Genomic DNA, 15,937 nt, shown 5'->3' with positions numbered 1-15,937 from the left:
TTAAATTCAAATTCAAAAATTGGTTCCTTCAAAACATTAATAGGCTTATATGCTTCTGGGAGGGTCAATATAGGATAAAAAAGGAGAAAATAAAAAAAAAATATCAAGAATTAAAAAAATGACATTGTTACATTTTTGGCAGACATTTAAAAAGAGAAGATGTTATAAATAATTCTATATTAATAAATATTTTAAAAATAAGGAAGATAATATTAAAAAACTATAAAATTGGTACAAGAAGAAATAAATAATTTTATAGTTATAAAAAAGTCTCAAATCTACTGTTTTCTTTCCCACAAAGAAAACTCTAGACCTGGATTATTTCATCTGAGTGTTCTACCAAAGAACTGCTGGAAAAAATAATAACACAAATTTATCTTTTTTTTCTGGTCATTAAGCTGTTGTGTCTCAACCCCAAGTCCATTCTTGTATGCTTTACTTTCTGATGCCGGAGCTGGGATTTTGTAATTTGCAGTTCTTTTTCACTGGGTGGCTTCGCATTAGGCTCTGCAGAAGTAGAGCTCAAGTAGACTGGAAAAAGGAGACAGGGAGATAGGGTGATATTATATAATATCAAATATCTACTCCTGAAACCGAAAACAAAACAATGAAAAAACCCAAATGAACAAAAAATAAAAGACACATCAGCCATTTGTAATATATTGACCTTATTTGGATCCTAATTCAAACAAACTGTTAAATATGCATAAATATTATTATTTTATATATATATGTGTATATACACATTATGTTGTATTCGTGTGTGTATATAATGCATCTGTACAATATATGTGTATACACATATATGTATGCATATACATATGTAAACATATACATAAAGGAAGTGAGAACACAGACTCCATTAAAAAATCAAATATCAAAAAAAATTATATATTAATTAAAAAAACAGATTATAAGACCAAAGAAGAAAGAGATAGTGGTCAATAGAGAAGTCAGATAAGATGAAGACCAAATAGGGGCGCCTGGGTGGTGCAGTCGGTAAAGCATCTGACTTCAGCCAGGTCACGATCTCGCGCTCCGTGAGTTCGAGCCCCGCGTCGGGCTCTGTGCTGACAGCTCAGAGCCTGGAGCCTGTTTCCAATTCTGTGTCTCCCTCTCTCTCTGCCCCTCGCCCGTTCATGCTGTCTCTCTCTGTCCCAAAAATAAATAAACGTTGAAAAAAAAAAATTAAAAAAAAAAAAAAAAAGATGAAGACCAAATATAATCTATGAGTTTGTGATGTAGCTGTTGGTGCATTTAGGGAGAGCTGCTGAAGAAGAATAAGAGGGGCAGAGGCCAGATTAGAATGGATTTACAAATGAGTAGAAAGAATGGAGACCAGTGGCATGGGCTGGTGCTCACTGTTGCCGGGTTCAGATGGTACTGCCATAATAGATTTCAGGTCTTTAGCAGCCAACTATATGTTGGTGTGGCTGAGACAGGCATGGGCTGACAGCATGCACCCCAAGGTCTAACTATTAGGAAGCGTAAGTGCAGATTAAATATTAATTCAGGGCTTTACCTAGAGTTGGCTCCATAAACCATATATAAGCCATACACTGGTATTGCAGGGCTAAACTACTAAGTCACTCTAGTTGCTTTCATGTCAAACCTCATAGTCCAACAAAATTATCCTTGGTGATCCAGACCACCTGATTATTTTCCATTCAGTCTGGTTTTCTATTAATACAGAGATTTAGTTTTATGCCACAGCAGATGTTTATGCCTCTGAGGGAGTCTAACTGTATTTAATACTTAATTAACAGGGGATATTATCTGGTTACAGGATTAAATGGCCCAGTCCATTAAAATAGGCTTTGAGACCAAGCTCCTGGCTCTAGCTGCTTGTACTTGGGATCTGAGATTTGGCAGAAAGGAAAGTTCTGCTCCTGCAGGCTGTTTCCAGGAAGTGGCTTTCATCTGAAATGCATTCAAGGCACTCCTTCCTGATATCACATCTTGCGTCATGTTGGAAGATCTTGGTTTTACAGAGGAGCTACAGCAATGTTTCAGATGAGCTCACAAAGAAGGCCACGACAGGGGCTCTGTTAATGAGGTAACCTTAAAAATCTAGCCAAGGGAAACCTCCCCTCCTGGGGTTATTACTAAACATTTTATAAATAACGTCCACACATGCTTAAAAATGAAGGGGTTTGGTTTAGTTTATGGAGTTTGCTTCTTTGGATAAAATTCAAGTAACTCCTAAGACAGTGGACCTTCCCTTGGTCCTTAGAGGACAACCAACAAGGGCAGAGAGGCACAAAGCCATTCATCCATATCGCTTGAGGAATAACTCAGGTAGAGAGCCATCCAATAAGAAGCCTACCTACTCCTCCATGAGCAATCCCCAGATACCACTTGATTGCTTGATTCTCTCAGGATTTCTTAGTTTCCTTTTTCCTGGAAAACAGGGCCTGTTTTCCTTATCCTCAGAGATTCCTTCTCTCAATAATGGCTTGTTTCACACTCTAGGGTAAGGATGCTGGATATAGAAGGAAAGCTGGACCAAGACACCTGCAAATCTAATATCAATCTAAACAGTCACAGTGGTTGGCACAGGGTCACGGGGGGAGCATACGAACAGGAAATATTAGCTAACAAAGACGAGAAATCCATCCTAGAGTGTTTTCTTCATATTTATTTTGCTGATTCTCCCTTTCTCATTTTTGTTCACAGCAGGAAGTATGTGTATCCTGTGTTAAAGAAGCTATCAATTGTTTTTAATAACCCAGGAGTGAATTGCATTTGGTAAGCTTGTCTTCAAGGTAAAGTATGCCCTAGAAAACACACAATAAAGAAGGTTAAAGAAGTTTTAAGATTGTCTACATTCAGATACCTCATCCTCTATACAAAGCGACAATGTCCAATATCTCTGGGCAACTATATGATATTGAGCCATGTGGTAGATTGACTTCCAAAGAGTAAATGACTTCCAAAGAGTCACACCTTCCAGGATCCAAGCACTTACATATTCCTCTTCCACATGGACTCTGAATTCAGCCACTGGCTTGCTTTGGCCAATGGGATATCACAAATGAGACCCAGGTAGGGCCTTGTGAAGCACTTGCATATTGGGGCTTTCCCCCTGTGATGTTGCCCTGAGCTGTTGCGCTACCCAAGCCCACAGTGAAAGGCCACATGGAGAGAGAGGCTGAACCATGTGGAGCTGAACCAGCTGTCTCAGTGGAGCCCAGTGGCTATCTGTCCAGCTGGCTGAATGTAGCCATATGAGCAGTCATGGGAGAGCATCAGAAGGACCACCCAGGCAACTTCTGGATCATGAAAAATAATGTCATGTTTCTTTTAAAAGTAGTGAGTTTGTGGAACTGGAGGGTATTATGCTAAATGAAATAAGTCAGGCAGAGAAAGACAGATACCATATGTTTTCACTCATATGTGGATCCTGAGAAACTTAACAGAAGACCATGGGGGGGGGATGGAAGGGGGGGAAAAGTTACAGAGAGGGAGGAAGGCAAACCATAAGAGACTCTTAAATACTGAGAATAAACTGAGGGTTGATGGGAGGTGGGAGGGAGGGGAAAGTGGGTGATGGGCACTGAGGGCACCTGTTGGGATGAGCACTGGGTGTTGTATGGAACCCAGTTTGACGATACATTATATTTAATAAAAAATTATGTTGCAAATAGAATGAAGGCAAAAAAAAAAAATAAAAGTGGTAAGTTTTGGGCTGTTTTGTTGCACAACAATAGACAATTAAAACAGGCCAAGATCTTATATTTTCCATATTACATTCATTTTTTTGCATGTGTTTGAGAGTAATGCCTAGACCTATAATTATCCATGCCCATATATATTAAAATATAACTAGGAGAGAGTAGGATGATGGTTGCCAAGGTCTGTGAGCACTGGAAATGAGGAGATATTGGTCAAAGGGCACAAACAGCCTTCCAGTTATAAGATGAATACATTCTGGGGACCTAATATACAGCATGGTGACTATAGTTGACAATACTGTATCGTACCCTTGAAAGTTGCTAAGGGGGGAGATCTTAAATGTTCTCATCACACACGTATGCACACACACACACACACACACACACACACACACACAAAGTTAATTATGTGAGGTGATGGAGATGCTGACTAACTTTTTTGTGGTAATGATTTTGTAATATATGTGTATAGCAAATCATCACCTTGTGTATCTTAAGCTTACACAATGTTATACATCAGTTAGATGGTAATAACCCTGGAAATAAAGAAAAACTATGATTATAGAGAACGGAGACTGTTCTCCTTAAGCCACACCCCAAATCTATCCCATCATTCAGGACTCTTTGTGCACATATTGTATAATTCAAAGTGGTAAGAGACGAGAAAGATTAGGTGAAAGAATACATGTAATTGGGAAACTAGAGAAGACATGGGTGTGTATGTAGGTGTTGTGCATGTGCATGCTCAGAAAGAAAGAGAGAGAGAGAGAGAGAGAGAGAAAGAGAGAGAGAGGTAGATATCAGGGAAATGATTAGAGGAAGCTAGTTAAATAGAAATGGTTCTCGGTGGGTGGTGGTGTACTAAACAGCACAGGTGGTAGAGACATGCTAACTTCTGAGTTCAAGACCTAATGATTAAAGCAATCTGCATGTGGCATCTAAGCATTGGCTCATAATTAAAAGATCACCAAAAGCATTGGTATTCCAGGGGATTTTTTCCTAGGGTTTGGTTTACTTTTTCTTGATATTGTTGGAAATTCTTTGCAAATGAAGTGTGTGATGCTGGAGCCCCAAAGAAAAATGGGACATTAAAAAAAGCACATAATCTTATTTTGACATCAAATTGCCTGTAGACTGTCCTATGGTATTGTTTTTTTTTTTTTTAAGCTACAAAGAACACAGAAAAAATAGACTTTTCCCAGTGAATAGGTAAAGAAAATATATTAAAAATATTCGGTTAGAAATATGTTTGTGAAAGGGCACCTGGGTGGCTCAGTCGGTTGGGCGTCGGGCCTTGGCTCAGGTCATGATCTCGCGGTTCATGAGTTTGAGCCCCGCGTCGGGCTCTGTGCTGACAGCTCGGAGCCTGGAGCCTGCTTCTGATTCTGTGTCTCCCTCTCTCTGCCCCTTCCCCACTCATGCTCTGTCTCTCTCGGTCTCTCAAAAATGAATAAATGTTAAAAAAAAAAAAAAAAGAAATATGTTTGGAAAGTAACACTTAGCTGTATTTAAAACATTCTCTCGGGGCGCCTGGGTGGCGCAGTCGGTTAAGCATCCGACTTCAGCCAGGTCACGATCTCACGGTCCGTGAGTTCGAGCCCCCGGTCAGGCTCTGGGCTGATGGCTTGGGGCCTGGAGCCTGTTTCCGATTCTGTGTCTCCCTCTCTCTCTGCCCCTCCCCCGTTCATGCTCTGTCTCTGTCTGTCCCATAAATAAATAAAAACGTTGAAAAAAAAATTAAAAAAAAAACACAAAACATTCTCTCTAATGTGTGTGTGTGTGCATATATGTATGTGTGTTTGCAAAATAGACTTTTTATAGCTAAGAAGTTCTGTCAGCTGAGGTTTCACCGCAACTCGTACTGTCATTGAGCACGTTGAGGCTTTAGTCGCAGGGCAGTCTATGGGTCACCCACCTCCTTGTCTGAACAGCTTTCTTCCCGTGTACGCACGTAATGTCCATTTGCTATGAAACAAAATGAATTCTCCTGCAATAAACACTTCCTGCAGATCAGCAAAGTGGTGAGGAAACTATGTATAAATATACACCTAATTATGTTTGATTTATGAAAAGCAATTAAAATGTACATGCAGCTGCACACACACACACACACACACACACACACACACCCTTACACAGAGCTATGTTCTGCATATTAGAAGACACCACCACTGCCACACCCATTTGGGACCTAAACTTCTTGATGGTTCTGGCACAGAAACCCACATTCTTGTTAGATGGGAAAAACTGTAAGCAGTATTAATCAAATCTTTCTCACTGCTACCCTAATTGTCTTGCTATTATAACAGCGATGATTTCTTCGGAAGAATCACTTGATGTGAAGCAAAATGCTATTTGCTGAATGCCCCAGCCAGAGCCCCCAGGTTAGACAGCTTTCTTGCTCCCCAGAAAGAGAAGACACAACTGGAAAGGAAGCAGGTGTGGCTGGTGGCACCCTGTGGCAGGTGTTCATTACATTGAGGTGTGATGATACCTGGCCTTGCGGGGAAGGCGTAAGAAAAACTTCAATGGCTTTATTTCTGAGTGATTTGCTTAAGGACCCTTTGCGCTCATAAATAATTTTTAAATTACGATCTTACCTCTTCCCCCTTCTTGACGCTGTGTAACCCCGCAGTTCCACCACAGGGCTTCACCACCCACAGCACCTTCTGGGTGAAAATTACAGAATCAGAAAGCCGGTGTCGATGGCGAGACTGCTCATAGCGAGTTTTCGCTGAGGTAGAGTTGAACGATTATACTTTTATTTTAAAGTGGTGTTTCTTAGAGTGTGGTCTGGAGACTAGTGCTTCAGCAAAGGGTAAACGGCACTCCAGGGGCAATGTCATATGCTTGCACTTGCTCTCCCAAGGCTGTGCTAGAATTTTCCTGGAAATTAACACACAGCAAAACAAGTTTCTACATTCCTAGGAAAACCAGTCTGAAGCTCAATGAAATCTGATTCTCTTACTAGTATCTTGGCAATAGCTCAGGACATATGCAGTCCAGCCTTTCTTATCTCCCCTCTGCTGGAGACCAACTGCCTTGGAATTACTGGTGAAAGTTACTTGTGAATACAGATTCGTAAAACCCCTGGAAAATTCTGAATTAGTCGGTCTGGGGTGAGAGCAAGGAGTCTGTACATTGTACAAGCACCTAGCAGATTCTTATGCACCAGTGTCTGACAGATCCTGTTAAAAGATAGGGAGTGAAGGCTCAGATACCATGATGATTCACACCTGAGACACAGGATTGCTCTTGGATAGAGGTTTCTGACTCACAGAGGATAAGTACTCTTTAATACTTGTGAGGTCATTTGTATTATCAAAGTGCTGCTTTGTGTTATTTATATATGACATTTGGTCTTCCAACACAGCAGAAAGTCAACATATGTCAAGTGTCTACTTCTGGCCCCTACTCTGGCCCTTGTGTTGCTATTGTTACATCATTTTATATCCATGCTGGACAGTATTGCCATTTTCACGTTACTAAGGAGAAACGAGATGGAGAGGCACAGATGTTAATTATTAACTTTGGGCCCATAATCTTTCCCCTGTTATTGATGCTTACCTTTCTTTCCCTACGATAAAATAAAGCTATTTGTAACTGGACACACGGGCCCAAGTACTAATGATTACGTTATCCGATCTTCCTTGTAGCTAGATGTGAGCATGTGATAAAGTTTTGCTCTTGGTATGTAAAGAGAAGCCATGTACAGCTTCCACAGGTATCGCTTTGATATTTTTCATTTTATTTTATTAACTTTTATCTTTTTTCCATACCGATTACCTAGCTTTAATAGTTATCAACACTTGGTGAATCTTACCACATCTCTTTTCTCTCCTCTACCTGCTCTCCAAACCTACCACCCTCCACTGGCCATGCACTTGTCCTTGTCCCTTATTCCTTCCTGCCAGCTGGAATATGCACATGACAGGTGAACCCTGAGTACATGTCTTACACCACAGGTGGAAGCCAGAGCATGAGGATGGCAGAAAAAAAAAAAGAAAGAAGGACCCTAGGCTCCTGAAGTCTTTATGAAGTCATCCTCACATCCTGGACTATATACTACTGGACTTTTATGTATAAGAGGAATACCTTTCTACACAGTTAAAGCCACTGTTTTATGACCTCCAGCCAAAATTATCTCAAATGTTTATACTGGATTAAATAGAAGACCCCGGTGGGCCATTTTACCAAAACAAAGCCACACCAAACCATTCTTGTCCCCATTCCTGGCTGAGTAAATTCCATGTCATACAAAAAAATTAAACCTTTGATAATCGAAGATGCTCATGGGTTCCAAATCATCAATCTGATCATCAGTGAATACTTACTTCACTGTAGGAAGTTGAGCATTGGGTGAATAATTAACATTAGGTAATAAAAGTTGAAGCAGAGACTACTTACTGGTGGTTCCCTATTATCTGTTTTTCTTTTTTTCCCTCTTATACTAGGTCCCAAGTTTCCAGCTGAGCACATGAACATGGCCTTATGGAATAGAACTCGCCCTTCCTCACCTTATTTATAGGACAAGGCCATCAGGGTACTAAATTCTGAACAATGGGAAGTTAAGTAGAAGAGATACACACTTAAGGGACGTGTCCTTAGGGGGGCAGAGATGCTCTTCTTATGTTCCACCCTCCTTTTCTTAGTGTCTGGAATGCAGACGTGCTGAACAGGGCTTACAGGCAGCTGGGACCACGAGGTAGAAACCGCACCTTGGGAAGGGTGAAACACCAAGTTAGAATGGGGACAACAGCCAGCCTGAACTGCTGGTCTCTAAATTCCATTTATGTGAGAGAGAAATAAATTTCTCTTTTTTTAAAAAAAAAAATTTTTTTTTCAACGTTTTTATTTATTTATGGGACAGACAGAGACAGAGCATGAACGGGGGAGGGGCAGAGAGAGAGGGAGACACAGAACTGGAAACAGGCTCCAGGCTCCGAGCCATCAGCCCAGAGCCTGACGCGGGGCTCGAACTCACGGACCGTGAGATCGTGACCTGGCTGAAGTCGGACGCTTAACCGACTGCGCCACCCAGGCGCCCCAATAAATTTCTCTTTTATTTATTTCATGTTATTTTAGTTTTCTCTTGAAGCCACACCTAAACCAAACTGATTAATATTCTCATACTTTTTTTTTCTCTTTAAGCATTAAGTATGACTGCAATCTTGCCTCTCTGTATTTTCTTTAGATTAGATGGGTTTTTGTTTAATTGGTGCCTGACATAATATTTTAAACAGATCCTACCTTGGGTGTATAGTTTATAATTTATTATTATGAATATGTGTTGAGAAGGCAGTATGAGATATTAAGCCGTGGCCTGGTCTGTACCAGAAAGTAGTATTGGTATAATACACTTGAAATAAACACAGTCTTTCCCGTCCATTTCCTACCACTATTGGCTAAAACCTCTTTGTTCCCAACTCTTGTTTGGGGATTCTTTTTGGAGTCTCCAATGTAAGGGCAGACTTTTGGCAAAAATCGCTAAACATTCTGTGAATTGAAAAATAGATGAACGGGATGGTGAATCTCTTTTATTTTGTTCTTCCAGGTCTACACTGTGACTTTGTTCATCCTGCTGTGTGCACGGGGAGCTGGACCCACCTGAAATGCATGAATGGGCTCTCTCACTCTCCAGTTAGATGAATGGACGGCACTCACAGGTGATCGGAAGGATGGGAAAGGTATGGTCAGGGCACTTATTTTTATGACTTCCTCTCTCCCCTGTCACTCCATGTTGGCTGCTTCCCTTGATTAAAAGTTTTTATCAGTCAGCTACTGCCGCCTTAAAAGGTTTTTCCTAACTTAGTGACTTAAATAACCATTTATTTGGTTCCTGATTCCGTGGGGTTGAAAATTAGGCTGGCCTCGGTTGGCTAGTTCTGGGCCTGGGCCTGGCTTGGCCAGGTCATTTTTGAATCTGCGGTCGGTCAGTTTGTGGGTTGGCTGGGTATTGGCTGGCCTGGGATGCTTTCACTTCACAGTTTGGCAGTTGGCTGGCTGTCAGTTGGGACAACAGGAGAGAAACAGACATTTATGTCTTATCATCCAGCAATCTAGCTCAAGGTTATTTTCATGGCACCGGGCAGGGTTTCCAGAGAGCAAGCTGGAAGCCACCAGGTGTCTTGAGGCCTCAACTTCCCTAGGGGCTGCCTACCTGTCATTCTGCTATATTCCATTGGCTAATGTAACATGAGATCAGCCCACATTTAAGGGTAGGAGATATGGACTCCAGCTTTTAGTAAAAGGAACTGCAATACTACAAATGGCATGGTTGCGGGCAGAAGTAAAGAGTGGTGGCCATTTTGACGATCTAGCAGAGGGCCACATCTGCTCAATGACTCTGTCCACACAGCTTTTTCTTTGGGTTCTGGAAACTTCTCTCTCTGTTTGTTATTCTTTGCGGGGTAGTAATGGCTCCATGACATCATTGGAAGTGTCCAGACACTTCATTCAACTGCCCTCGGTTATCCAGCTCTGGTTTGCCTTCTGTTCCCCTGCCAAGATCCACGCCGAAATGCTGGAATCTTCCTGTTAAACACAGAAAACTGCACCTCTGTTTATACCTTTGGAAATTATTTCACTTTTGGTTGGGGGGGGGTGCGGGGAAAGGCTTTAAATCTATATGGATAAAAATAATGTGAGAGATGACAAAATTAATCAAACAATATTGAAATCAAGCATTATCAGAAAGGTGAGCAAGTGAGGTCTTGCTGCAGGACCACACGGAGAGCCTCAGGAAACCGAAGCCCCAGGGACCTGAAAGCAGAAACAAAGGATGAAGTAAAAACAGAAGGAATTAGCGGAGGGCTGTGCAAGGGGCAGCAGGCCCCCCCATAATGCCTTTTAGATGCTTGCTGAAGATAGGAGAATTTTCAAGAGGAACTGAACCTATACAGATTTGGGGGAAGTTGGCATGGAAATGAGTAGGAATAATTTGTCTTCCTGGTATCAGGGAGAATGAAGTGAAAGTCCATACACTAAAATGTCAGACTGCATGGCTGCCCCTGTTCATCTCCCAGCCCTCCCAGTTCCAAGAATGCTTGGAACTGGGCACAGATGGCCTCTATCTTGGCAGGGCAGAAGATTTGAACATTCTTCGCTGCAGAAGTTGGCTGACCCTAAATGAGATCTATAGACACTGACATTTGGATACCCTCCCCATGAAAAGGTCAAGTCCTGACGTGTGACAGTGTGACTCATTTATTGAAAATCCACCTTCACCCACAGAAGTCCCACTGAGCTTCTTGGTGCCTCAGTCCTAAATGTTTGATTAAGCCAAGGATCCCCGCATGACTGAGAAAAGCCCCAAACATGAAAGATGGTGACAAAATCAACCAAAGGGAATGAAAGTAAATTTAAGAATAAAGAAACAATGCAGGGAGCCAATGAAAATTTGAAAATAAAACAAAATAAAACACAAAATAACAAACATAGCTATGATCCATATTCTCAGATACACAAAGGCAGATATTACATTCATAAAACAAAAATAGGGTAGTTTTGCCAAAAGTAACAACAATGAACCAGACAGACAACATAAGAGAGCCAGGTAGAGGTCTTGGGATGTAAAAATATAACAGCAGAAATGGGAAAAAAAAATTCAGCTGATGAGTTAAAAGATAAAGTTGAAGAAATCTCCCAGAATGTATAAAATGACAAAACGATAGAAAATTGGGGGTCCATTTAGGAGCCCTTATGTCAAATATAGGACATTTAGAATGAACAAAGAGAGAAAATGTGGAGGATATAGCACAGAAATAACATCTCTCAGAACTGCAAAGCGTGATTTTTTCATAGGTAAAGTACCTACCAAATACTCATTCCTATTAAGGTAAGACAATGTGGAACAGAGAACTAAGGAGAAAAAAAGTTTGATAGGACAGGCTCTGAAGATAGAGGGAGGGGCCATAAGCCAAGGGATGTAGTTGTTTTCTGGAAGCTGGAGTGGATGAGGACACGGATTCTCCACTGAACTGTTCCAAGGAAAGCAGTCCTGAAGATCTATTTCAGACTTCCAGCCTCCAGAACGGAAAGCTACTACATTCATGTGTTTAGACATTAAGTTTGTAGTAATTTGTTACAGCAGCAAGAAGAAACCAATATGCTGGCCAAATTATTAACAGAGTGTGCAAAGTAAAGACCTTTCAGATACTCATGCCTCAAAGTGTTTGCCTCCATTTTCCTTTTATCAGGAATTTACTAGAAAACATGTTCTACTCAGTGAGGGCCCAAGCATAAGACAGAGTCTGAAATCGGGTCCAGGAAATGGAGGCCAATAGGAAAGAGGAGAGAGGCATGCCCAGGTGGAGGGTAAAAGGGAGGACCAGGTTTATAACTGGGCAAGGCTCTGCTCCAGATTGAAGCAGAGCCAGGAGGGGAAAACAAGACTTGATGGTTGATTATTTATTGGCCTACACTGGGCGAGGGTTGAGACCTCAGCCTTAAGAAGCCAGAATGTCTGGGTCTCAGCTTCATTTCATCACTTACTAACCATGCCAGCAACTTACTTAACTCGGTTTTCTTTTTTGCACAATGGAAATAATAGTTCTGCCATATAGCGTTGAAGTAAGGTTTAAATTAATACATGTGGCGTGCTTAAAATAGCTTCTGGTACGTACATCAGGGCCCAATTGTTATCTTTTGTTATTAAAGATGCTTTAGAGTTCTGTCGGATATTTTTGGGGAGGAATTACTGATGGGTGCATGGAATATTGAACAAATATACCTCTCCATGAGGCAATTACAATTTCGTAGTACAAACTCCAGATGTCAAGGCTATTTACCATCATAATTACATAAGCATTAACTATTGATTTAACTAACTGTGGTTTAAGTGTTTGGGGAGGTGGGTAGAGGGTGTTGTGTGTGTGGGGTGGTGGTGGGGGCAATGAGTTGTGTGGATAGGACATCAAATGATGAGGTATCAGATTGTAAAATCAAAATATAGCTAAGCAGGGGTGCCTGGGTGGCTCAGTTGATTAAGAGCCTGACTTCGGCTCAGGTCCTGATTGAGTTCGAGCCCCGCATCGGGCTCTGTGCTGACAGCTTAGAGCCTGGAGCCTGCTTCGGATTCTGTGTCTCCTTCTTGCTCTCTGCTCCTCCCTTGTTTTTGCTCTCTCTCTCTCTCAAAAGTAAACATTAAAAAAGTTAAAAAATATATAGCAGAGCAAGAGTATTAGTTAGAAATACCTAAAGAGAGAATGTTGGTTGTCCCTGGGGATCGAGACATTGGCATGGGGCAAAGTCAGACAGGAAACTATTGATTTCCACTATAAGCCCCATGGCATTATTTGACTTTTTTTTTTCCAACTTTTTTTTTTATTTTAATTTATTTATTTATTTTTGGGACAGAGAGAGACAGAGCATGAACGGGGGAGGGGCAGAGAGAGAGGGAGACACAGAATTGGAAGCAGGCTCCAGGCTCTGAGCCATCAGCCCAGAGCCTGACGCGGGGCTCGAACTCACGGACCGCGAGATCGTGACCTGGCTGAAGTCGGACGCTTAACCGACTGAGCCACCCAGGCGCCCCTATTTGACTTTTTTTTTTTTAATTTTTTTTTTTTCAACGTTTATTTATTTTTGGGACAGAGAGAGACAGAGCATGAACAGGGGAGGGGCAGAGAGAGCGGGAGACACAGAATCGGAAACAGGCTCCAGGCTCTGAGCCATCAGCCCAGAGCCCGACGCGGGGCTCGAACTCACGGACCGCGAGATCGCGACCTGGCTGAAGTCGGACGCTTAACCGACTGAGCCACCCAGGCGCCCCTATTTGACTTTTTTTAAAAAAAATTTTTTTTTTTCAACGTTTATTTATTTTTGGGACAGAGAGAGACAGAGCATGAACGGGGGAGGGGCAGAGAGAGCGGGAGACACAGAATCGGAAACAGGCTCCAGGCTCTGAGCCATCAGCCCAGAGCCCGACGCGGGGCTCGAACTCACGGACCACGAGATCGTGACCTGGCTGAAGTCGGACGCTTAACCGACTGTGCCACCCAGGCGCCCCACCCCCTATTTGACTTTTTAAAGTATGCACAGGTATGCTTTGATAAAAATATTTAAACGAATAATTAAGTTAACATGTGATAGAACACATTTAGTGAGGTAGGCAAGCCACATACACTTTATTACCAATAGTGATATAATTAACATTCTTTGACTCTGTTGTCCAAAAATGTGAGCCATAGAGCAAAAATTAACATCAGAGTTTTGGAAATTGCAAATAATTCAGCAATCTTTAGGTCTTGTCTCTAGTGATATTTCAAAGCTAACGGCGCTCAACCTGGGCAGCAAATAAAAATAATCTGGGGTATACATTGTAGTTACCTGGGGAACTCTTAAAACTCCTAATGGCCCAGCTCTGCCCCAGACCAATTTAAATTAGAATCTCTGGAGGTGGGTCCATATATCAGTGCTCTAAAGCTCCCCAGGTGATTTACAATGTGTGATCAAGGTTGAAGACAACTGTATGAAAATATTTGAGTGGTGTTTGATAGGACTTTTTTTTTTTAATTCACTGGCTATGTAATAAGCAGCACCCCACCTTCATCAGCTTGGTAGGAACAGATGTGGGATTGGTGGTAGCTCACAGAAATAAATAAATATACATAAAGTATAAATGTGTGTGTGTGTGTGTGTGTGTGTGTGTGTGTGTGTGTGTGTGTGTATGTACTTCCTAAATACTATAATTTGTATTAGGATCACGTCGGAGCACTTCTTTGGTTAATTTTGCTGAACCATGTATAGCTTGACATGAGTTTTTCTAGTTATTTAATGCATGAATCAGATTCCCAAGTCTTAGAGGTTTAAATACTGATTGCTATTGTTGAAACACACAGATCTGTGTGAATCAGGATTTACTAATGAACTAATGAATAATAACTAAATTGCACCAGAAAGACCCAGTATTAATTACCATGTAATTCATACTGCATTTTATAAATCAGATACAAAATCCAATAATTATAGGACAATTGCTTTGCAATTACCTTGACTCCACATTAGTAATTACAGGGTAATTTTGTAAATAGTTCACATCACACACCCATAAAGAGAACGGCTATTACTTTGCACCCTGGAGTTGAAAATAACTGGCTTGGGGATTCTAGCATTGGGTTAGAGAGGAAACAATATATGATCTTCACTCCATAGTGTAGGATGCCGAAGTCATCTCAGATTTAGTTGGTGACCTGCTCAGTACTTGGCATTTGCTCTAAGAGATATTTATTGATACTAGATATTGATACTAGATTGATACTAGAGATATTTGTGTAATGCAATTGGTATAGTGTAAGTTAAGCTTTCTATCGCCTGTCCTGTAATATCCAACATATAAAGTAAATCATATGTAACCAAACAGATGCAAGTAGATATCTATGAGGAGGAATGAGCTTTGAAAATTGAGATCAACCAGATCATGGTAGAAAATGCTGCTCTTCCTTTGAAGGTACTGCCTAAACAGTTTTATTCTAGCTGATTTTGAGTTGGCCAAAGGCTTCTCTGGCAAGTAGGAAGCCTATGATCTGAGTAGCTCTCCACAGAAAGTTTTTTTTCCCCAGACGTTTCAGCTCCGTTGGCAGTACTGTGTGTTGGGGAGCTAAGAAAGACTGATCCAGGAGGAAGAGGAGTGGCCAGAATTGCCATGAACCAGGGGAAAACCTAACACTATCCCCTGCCCAGCAAAGGGCTTACAGTCTAAGACCAAATTTAAGGAACAACCAAGAAGTTTACATCCATGTCTAAATAGAGCTGAAACTGATATGAGATTGAGTCTGGAAGAATGGTATGTGGGTGAGTTTCCCGTGGTTCGTATGGAGATACTGCATGTGTCAACAACTGAGTCATTTCAGGGATCGCAGCAGCGTGGCAAAAGAAACAGTGATAAGACACAGATGGATTTGCCAGACCTCTACCACCCACACAAAGCGTTACTCTCTGACTGTCAGCTCCCTGGAGAACAGATAAAGCCCAAACAAGATAGGATCCAGAAAAATGTTCAGAAAAGCCTGTCTCTCCATTAGGGTCATAGGAGTCCTCAGGCATAGAGTTGAGGGAACAGTTCCTTCTGAGGCTCTAGGCTGAGGTCTGAGATTTCCTGGATTTGGAACAATCTATTGTTAATTATTTAAAGCGGCGAAAGCGACAACTGTGACAATATTTGAGGGGTTATAAAGGTGAAGCTCAATTAGATGATGAAACCTAATCTATTAGCTTCCAAAGTTTCCCTGTCAGATAAGGATGACCAAACCTCCCTGTCTGGT

At 41.4% G+C, this 15,937-nt stretch overlaps 1 long non-coding RNA gene across 1 annotated transcript; it reads left to right on the top strand.

Moving 5' to 3' along the window:
- The first annotated feature begins 1,808 nt into the window (after positions 1–1,808).
- Positions 1,809–9,355, top strand: LOC147581622 (uncharacterized). The gene is made up of 3 exons (XR_015249715.1): positions 1,809–2,056; positions 2,677–2,748; positions 9,229–9,355. It is a non-coding gene; the product is annotated as an uncharacterized LOC147581622 (long non-coding RNA).
- The last annotated feature ends 6,582 nt before the right edge of the window (positions 9,356–15,937 follow it).

This window comes from Puma concolor, chromosome B1 (genome assembly GCF_028749965.1).
Source record: "Puma concolor isolate L17-30 chromosome B1, mPumCon1.1.hap2, whole genome shotgun sequence".
NCBI lineage: Eukaryota > Metazoa > Chordata > Mammalia > Carnivora > Felidae > Puma > Puma concolor.
Note: the sequence above shows the minus strand (reverse complement) of the source record. Positions and strands in the feature narration are given on the sequence as shown.